Source organism: Tamandua tetradactyla, chromosome 15 (assembly GCF_023851605.1).
Source record: "Tamandua tetradactyla isolate mTamTet1 chromosome 15, mTamTet1.pri, whole genome shotgun sequence".
Classification (NCBI taxonomy): Eukaryota; Metazoa; Chordata; class Mammalia; order Pilosa; family Myrmecophagidae; genus Tamandua; species Tamandua tetradactyla.
The window spans coordinates 61,490,301-61,497,055 of record NC_135341.1 but is presented as its reverse complement, the minus strand read 5'-3'; the positions used below and the strand labels follow the sequence as shown (position 1 = coordinate 61,497,055).

The following is a 6,755-nucleotide window of genomic DNA, read 5'->3' as shown; positions in this document are numbered from 1 at the left end:
AATAAAATAGCTATCAAAATGCCAAGCTTGGCAGATGGAGTATTTTCTGTAAATGACATTTTCACCACTGTTACTTTAAATGGCTGAGGAGCCATCTTCTCATGGGCACCAGGCGGTCTTTTGTCTTTGAAAAATAGCAACCTCTTTCAAAACAGAAACATTCTACAGAACATTAATGTCTCTCTGGAAAAAAATTAAAATACTTTATTTTGACTAGTTCTTCATACTTTACAAAGCATATTGGTGTATGTTATTTCATTCGAACTTCAACCCCTTAAAACTAGCTCATATTATTCCGATTTCATAAAAAAAGGACACGATGATTGTTTGAATTATTGAAAATATTTATACTCCCCACTCCAATGTCTATTTTCTTTCTCTCATTGATGTTGGGGTTAGCGACTTTTGCCAATGGAATGCTTGTGTATGTGATACAATCAAGGTATAAGCTCAGTTTGTGATGTTGTATATACCTTATTGTGCTTCTTTCATGGTCATGTAAATAGCTTCCCCCAGACAGCTGCTATTTCTTGCACCTTCAGTTTTGACTCCAGAATGAATTCAAATGGAGAAAATATGAGTCTAACCTATAGTGAGGAGACCAGTCCAACTGAATCCACATTTGAAGCAGAGACACTCAAAGGAACCCAGCCAAGATCAGCCAATCTAGTTCCAGATACTGAATGGAGATTAAATACTTGTAACTGAGTTTTGTTACGAAGCATTATTGTAGCAATAGCTGACTAGTACAGAAACTGAAGTTCAGACAAATTAAAAAACTTCTTCAACATTACACAGTTGGTAGGTACCTGCTATGACCCTCTGGAATCAGGTTGCCTAGATTTATATATTTGATTTTATATTTAATGTGTGAACTTGGGTAAGTTCATGAACTCTGTCTTCATTATTTCACTTTTATATAAAATAGGGACAAAAATTATCATCACATAGAATTACTGCACAGATTAAATATGGCTATAGAGTTTAACATGTAATACATGTTTAACACATATGAGCTATTATTTTTCACCATTAATTAGTGCTGATTAAATAGTGGTTTTAATTTTTTTTTTTTTTTGCATTATGTTTATTCTACTCTATACTACCACAGTGGATTGGAAAATTCTGGAAAATCCTGACTCCCTTTGCAGGATAAGTGTTCTGGTTATGAAACCAGTGCTGAGCATGTAAAGGAAATTTCCAAAGAACGAGTATATAGAAGCATAGATTCTCAAAACTAGAGTGAACCTTGATCAAATGTCATGTGAATGTTTTCGTTTTATAGAATGTTACAATGCAGCAAAATACCCTGTAGACCAAGTTCTCCCCTATTGATTGCAAGGTAAAATGTGTGGTGTGCACTTTATGTATATGTGCGTGTAAGAAACTCAAATGCACCTTCAAGGGGCAGGGAGGTAACATAAGTGCATATGAAATAAGGCAATAACAAGTTGTGAGTACTAGTGAAAATGGAAAATTTAAACCCTGCATCAAGGAGTTCAAAACAAACAGATTTTCAGGCCATATTCAACTGTGGGTCACCATTTCAGGGTCACTTTTATGTTGGCAGGTGAAGGCGAATGTTTCATATCCTTACTGCTAGTAGAGCTTAGTGAGACATATCTGTGCAAATTGATGCACCGGGGATGTCAGAAGTCCATGAGCATCTGCTTGCATGGATTGATTGGCTTGAAAAGGAACACTCTGAAGAAGTTTATGGATAGGTACCAGGCGATAGATCCTAGAAAGGGAAGGTGAGCTTGGCATCAGCTTCGACAATGCAATACCATTCGGCAGAGGTGGGCAGGTTGTACATTGTACAATATAAAGGAATCCATTTGCATCATCATCTATATGCATGGCACCTCCTAAAACTGGTGCATTGTCCCACTCAGGTACCACAGACTTAAGTATGAGCCTGTATAGAGATGGCTGTTTCCTGAGAAGTTCTGTGACCTGAGCAGCATGATATGAGCCCTTAACAGTTTCTAATACAAACAAGCAGGAATTCCTCTGCTGTACCGAGATGTACATCCTTCCAGGAAAGTGTTTCAGATGAGAGGGGGTGCATTAGTTTATAAAACCAGACTCCAAAATGATTCAACTCTGTGATTGGTTTTCAGCCATTGAAGTAACTTCAGTGGAAGGTAAAACATTTTTTACCCGTGTATTAAGGAAGCTTTAGCCTCACTCCTGTTCAGTCATATGATTCCAAGTGATCTGGGTCTGACTGTGGATACGAAGACTTGTTCAGGAGCACATGGGAGCCTTCCCCAGGGGACTCCAAGAAATCCACGCTGCTCGAGGCTGAGGACCAAGAACAGCAAGAACTACGGGAATTTGAATGTTACTGCTATTTTCTCCCTTTTTGCTCACAGCCTGGAAAATTCTCAGAAAGCAGGAAAATGTGGCCCAGACTTTGAGGAAATGTCAGTGCATGATTAGTTTAATACAAACTACTAATTTTAGTAAAAATGTAGACATTGTCATCTTGTAAGTATGGCTGTGTTTTATATGGACACACACACACACACATGTGTGCACATGTGTGAATTTACTCTTAAGAACCCTTCAAAATGAATTTTGTTATCTGCATTTTAAACATGGAAGAGCAGAGGCTTAGGAAAGATGAAGCAACTTGCCCAGGGTTACATGATTGGCATTTAAACCCAAGCCTGACTGACCTCAAAGCCTATTATTACAAACTCTGTTTCAGTAATTTGTGGACCTCCTGTGCAGACCATCTGACCAGAACATGCACATGACAAACTGGGATACAGGAAAGAGAGAACTCCAGGCTCCATTATTATCTCTACTGTTTATCCATGCTGAAATTATGTGAAACCTACTGAGCCTTGTGGTTCGCGAATTGAATGCCCAGTGCTTCTACAACATTCTACTGAGAAGCTGAAAATTGAATCTATTTTGTCAAATTCCTCATGGTCTGGAGAACTCCAAGTTGTCCCTGACTTGCTGAAGTGATCCTTGGAAGCTGTGCTATCACCTACCCATCCCTTCATCAGATAACCACTTTTTGCATTTGAATCAGAAACTGAGATTCTCCTGCCATGACTTTCCACATGAGAAACAGATTTCATGTGTCTGCCACGACCTTCCAAATGAGAAACAGATTTTGTGTATATAAACACGCACCCTTGCTGAACCATTCTACTCTTCACATATACGAATGGCAGAAAATTGTTCATCTTTTGAACTGAGAAGAGAGACTCTGTTTCCTTTTCACTATGAGTCCCTGCTTTGCCTCATTCTTTTCAGGTTGTTGGTGCCACTGGCCTTGGCACAGAAGCCTATTTGGCTCTTTGGGCTACTTTGGAGCTAAAGGACTCAGAGCTGAAAAAGAAATTCCACAAGGCTTGTCGATTATTTCCCCTACAATCCCTAAACTCAGAAAGGGGATAAAAAACATATGCAAAATAATCATAGAACTTTAATATTTAAAAAATGCATTAGCAAGTGCTTACTGAGTTCCAAAAGAAAGATATTTTTTTAAAGCTTTCTTTTAATAAAAGTACCCAGGGAAGAAAATGAAGGAACACAAAATGTGGAGATGTGGTTGAAAATAATGTTGCAGGGCTATTCTACATGGCCATGTGATGGAGGCATAGATGCTGTCACAAGCCAAGGAGCACCGAGGAGTGCAGATAACTGCCAAAAGCTAAGTCATGGAGCATATTCTTCTACATGGACTTTTAAGGAACCATGGCCTTGCCGACTCCTTGAATTTGGACATTAGCCTCCAGAACTAAAGATGTGACAATAAAACAATCTGCTCTTGGGTAAGAAGTGGAGTCAATGAAACTGAAGAGAAATTGGATGTTCCTGTTGACTGGAGAAGTACCTATGAATTATGGCAGGAAAAGCAAAATGGGTCACTGACAATAAGAGGTCAGAAGTTAATAAATAACTTCGAGAAGAGTTAGATAGGTCCAAATGACAAGAAATAAAGATTAGCATTTCTACTGGGTCCTTCGCTCATTGGAGAAATGACTAATGCCAGACCAAGGGGAAGAAATGTCCAAGAGGAGCTTGAAACAACTTGTCCTACGTGAAAGTAAGGATGTTATCGAAGACTACTGGAGTCATGTGAAAGGACTCAGGAGACTACTTGAAGAGCTTCTGCTGCCCAAAAAGAACAATTTGAGCATCATAAAAATAACTGATTCATAAAGATACCAAAAAAAGAAACACAATTTTGGGCAGATAAAAGATAGCCACAAAAGTTTTGACAGTATTCCCAGCTAGAAGTGGGTGCCATGTTCCTTCACCTATGACAGTTGTAACCAGTGGACTATGGCAAAAGTGATGCATGCCATTTGCTGGGCCCAGGCTTTAGGAGACCTGTGGCTTCTACTTCCTCTTTGGAAACCCTTTCTCCAGGAACCCCAAGCGGCCATGGGAGAAGATTGGCTACACTGAGGTTGTTCTGCTGAAGATGCCACTGCAAGAACTGAGGATGACAGTTGTAGTTGTGCCCAGCCTTCCAGCCATACCCATCGAGGTGCCAGATATGGAAACTAAGCCACCCTGGACTCTCTAAGCCAGCCCATCTGCCAGCTAAATGCAGAAGATGACCTCAGTCAGTGCCACATGGAGCAGAAGAATGCTCGGCCACACCCAGTCCAAATTCTTGACCCACAAGATCATGGAATGTACCCAAATGGGAGTTGTGTTCATTGCTAACATTGTTTCGCAATGGTGCATAACCAGAACATAGCTCATTGCACACCTAAGGAAGATGGTGGAGAACTAGCTCATTATTTTGTAAATTGATAAAGGGAAAGAATCAGGCATTTATTCTGTCTTTTCTGTGTAAATTGTTTCCCAGTGTATTTAAATCATTGATGAAGGGAAGTATTTCCTTACTGAAATATTCCAGTTAATAAATGAAAGAGGAATGAATAAGTAGAATATCACCTTTGCAGCTCCCAATGAGATCAGGGTATAGGCCTGACCAGTACAGTAGTCACTAACCACAAGTGGCATCCGAGCACTAGGAAGGTGGCATGTGCAAACGGAGATGTGCTGCGCATGTAAAACACACACCACGTTTTGAAGACTTGTATGAAGAAAAGAATATAAAATTTCTTATTACTAATTTTAGATTGACTTTAGTTTAAAAAGACAATATTTTGGCTATAATAGGTTAAATATTATTAATTATTTTCACCTGTTTAAAAAAAGAATTCAAGGGGGAATAGGTGTAAATTGTGATGAAACACTCCAGCATCTTAATTCTGATCAGCTTGTCAACACTTTGCGAGATCACATTTCAGAACCTAGGATCTAAATGATTAGTTTAGTGTTCCAAGAGCTAGATAATTGAGAAATACTTCACCTCATGGTGGACGTGTATTTAGTCATGGGAAGGAGCATAAATATATCTTTACTTCTCCATTCAGTAACTGAAAATCTTCTTAGACTGAAGCCCTCAGCCGCAGTCTGCCTGAGAACCAATTTCCAGTCTTTTAAAATGAATCTTTCAATGAATACTAATGTTCTCATAAGAAAACACCCAGAGGCCAGCAAAGCACCAACAAGAAAAATTTGCTTTGAAATGCACCAGACATTCAGGATCTTAAGCATCAGGTGGGAGTTGCTTAGGCAGTTGACAAATCCCAGAAGATACCAGGTGGAAAGTTTTCAGGAAATGGTTACATCTTACCGTGTAGAACTCTCCAGAAGGCCCCAGGTGCTGAGCCTGAAGGAAGTGAACTCACGTGATCTCCAAACCCGAGACTGTGCAGTGCCTTGACAAATCCAGTCTTCAGTGAATCTTATCCACAGAGTTTACAGACGCATCACCCTATTAAGCCCATATGGACACAGAAGGAAAGCATCTCAGGACGATGGTGAAGACTGGGAACTGCTTCCTGGAAACTGGACATCACAAAAGTAGGGGACCTGAGTGTCTCTTTGATACCAGTGGGAGCCCACAATGTGTTCACGGCCTCAGGGTGATAGAATGGGAAGAGTGCTAGATGGAGAGTGAGGGGTCCAGTCTAATGCCAGCTCAGCCATTCACCATGGCCTTCGCTTTCCTCTAGGAAATAAGTAAAGAATTCTCTATTGCCCAATATGACAGTTCCTAGCTACATGGGAATTAAATTAAATTAAAAATTTACTTTCTTAGTCATGCTAGTCACATTTCATGTGCTCGACAGTCACATGTGGCTAGTGACTGCCTTGTGGGATAGTGCACATTATAAGCCATACCCATCATCACAGAAAGTTCTGTTGAGCAGCCTTGGTAGAGATGGTGTATCTGGTCCTTTCTAATTCAATCATTTTGAATCCATGCCCATACACCATCTGTGTAAGTCATAATTATAAGGCATGGACTTCTGGCCCTAGGACAGCAGCCCTTGTCTGCTAAACATGATAATAAGGTGGCATTTGTAACAGAGTGGGGGGGTGTTGGCTGGGATTAGCATTCACCCACCAAGCAGCTGCAACAAGGAACACTAAGGAGAATCCGACTAAAGAGGAATGAGAGAGAAAGCTGACTGGCCAGATGGCACTCCTGGATTTTCACCCCTTAACCTCCTCCTTGGCCAAAGTATAGAACAGACCCGAAATATTAGGCCCAGCCCTCAGAGAACAATGCCTTTTATTGTATATTTACCCATAATGAGTTGACTTAGGATAATTCATGCCTTAGAACCTGGTTAATGCTATAAGATCTTAACTACTAAAGAATCTGCCTCTGTAGAAGCTAGCATCATGGATTTACTTTC

At 40.1% G+C, this 6,755-nt stretch overlaps 1 pseudogene; it reads left to right on the top strand.

The window, feature by feature from the left end:
- Positions 1 to 1,659: 1,659 nt before the first annotated feature.
- The window catches only part of LOC143656839 (small ribosomal subunit protein uS19-like), a 43,838-nt pseudogene continuing 38,742 nt past the window's right edge, over positions 1,660 to 6,755 (top strand).